Source organism: Pundamilia nyererei, unplaced genomic scaffold, assembly GCF_000239375.1.
Source record: "Pundamilia nyererei isolate P.nyererei 1_Seehausen unplaced genomic scaffold, PunNye1.0 scaffold00078, whole genome shotgun sequence".
NCBI classification, from domain to species: Eukaryota; Metazoa; Chordata; class Actinopteri; order Cichliformes; family Cichlidae; genus Pundamilia; species Pundamilia nyererei.
In genome coordinates this window covers 2,835,961-2,837,787 of record NW_005187479.1, presented here as the reverse complement: position 1 = coordinate 2,837,787, position 1,827 = coordinate 2,835,961, and the positions used below count along the sequence as shown (strand labels likewise).

Below are 1,827 nucleotides of genomic sequence, written 5' to 3'. Positions count from 1 at the left end.
CCCAGAGCCTGGTTCCTTGGGAGGTTTCTTCCCACTTAAAGGGCTTTTTTCCCTGTAGCCAAGTGATTGCTTACAGTGGTATTGTTCTGTAGGGTCTTTCCAGCCTTCCATCTTCTTTTGCTTATCCAGGGCCGGGTCATGGGGGGAGGTCTGCTTGGACTTGACTGTCCAAGCAGACCTCCCTCTTCCCAGCCACCTCCTCCAGCTTGTTCGGGGGAACATCAAGGTGTTCCCAGGCCAGCTGAGAGATATAATCTCTCCAGCGTGTCCTGGGTCTGCCATGGGGCCTCCTCCCAGTGGGACATGCCCGGAACGCCTCACCCAGGAGGCGCCCAGGCATCCTTGTCAGATGCCCGAACCACCTAAACTGGCTACTTTCAATGTGAAGGAGCAGTGGCTCTACTCTGAGCAGCGAGTAGCCAATTTCTTAAAGATGGGAACCACTACCCCGGTCTGCCAATCCAGGGGTACTGTCCCTGACCTCCACGCAACATGGTAGAGGCATGTCAACCAAGACAGGGTCTTTACCTTACAATATTCAACCTCTTCAGGTGACTGGTGTTGTGATTTAGTGCTATAAAAATGTATTTGAATCGAATCTTGCTCACTTTAGGGGCCGCTTCCATCTCACCCAATCTCTAAAATCTTCTTCTGTCACACCAACCCTCTGCATGTCCTCCTTCACTACATCAGTGAACTTTTTCTGCCTTCTCTAAATCTTCAGCATCAGTTTTTCCAACATATCCTATCCTATAGTATTCCTCCTCTGGACATGTCCAAATCACCTCAACCTGCTCAACCTGAGTTGTCCCCCCTGATGTACTCATTTGTAATCTTCTCCATCCATGGTGGCAGTGCCACCATCTCCAAATCATACATCACAGCAGGTCTCGCTGCCATCTTGTAAACCTTCCCTTTCTCTCTTGCTGCTGTCACAAATCACCCTGACACTCAACTCCACCCTCCCTGCACCCTGTTCTTAAACACATGAAACTTGCACCACTGGATGAACCAGATGACTGCAGGTAACATTTGGACAAAAAGTCTCATGACTCCATCTTTAGGGCTTAGTTAAATTAAATATTTAATAAGTTAATTTAACAATTAAAGACATATTCATCCAAAAGACACTCTTATAAAGTAGATTAAATATAGTGTTGACATAACATCTAGAGGTATGATTTGTTTTTTTAAAGAGTTAAATGTTGTAATTACATGAACAAAAGTGCTTTATGGCATCAGGGTTTTAACACCTTTTACGTTTTTATAATTATTTTAGGTGTAAAAGCTCAAAATAATGACATAAATATATCTGTTCATGTTATTATCACAATAATATTATTATTATTATGGCAAGTCAAGTTTGGATTCATAAATATCATCAATGATGTTTCTCCACAGCGGGCTCATCAATACCTGGTGAGAAAAGGTCAATCCAGCTCTGACTTGAGGCTTTTCAAGAAACAGCTCAACTTGATCTGGTTCCACCTCTACCACAGGCAGAGAAACACAGGGTGAGATCTCCTCCTGCCAACCATCCCGCTTTAACTGTGTCCAGTTGTTAAATTCATCCATGAGATTCTGCAACACTATAATTTAATATGCATTTCTTTGGTAAGAAGTATGTGTGTTTCTGTTCTTAAATTGATCATCACCAGCCTGGACTCCAGTGGATTTGAACATGTGTTTGTTGGCGAGACAAAATCAGGAACAGAAATCATTGGTTTTCACAACTGGGTCCAGTTCTACCTGCAAGAGAAAAACCAACACTTGGACTACAAAGGATATAAAGCCAGGGAGCATGATTTGGTAAGAATAACAGTTCAC

General features: G+C 43.3%; 1 long non-coding RNA gene across 1 annotated transcript; it reads left to right on the top strand.

The window, feature by feature from the left end:
* The first annotated feature begins 341 nt into the window (after window positions 1-341).
* LOC102192606 (uncharacterized) lies at window positions 342-1,772 on the top strand. Its single transcript, XR_311856.2, has 2 exons — window positions 342-1,514; window positions 1,659-1,772. It is a non-coding gene; the product is annotated as an uncharacterized LOC102192606 (long non-coding RNA).
* The last annotated feature ends 55 nt before the right edge of the window (window positions 1,773-1,827 follow it).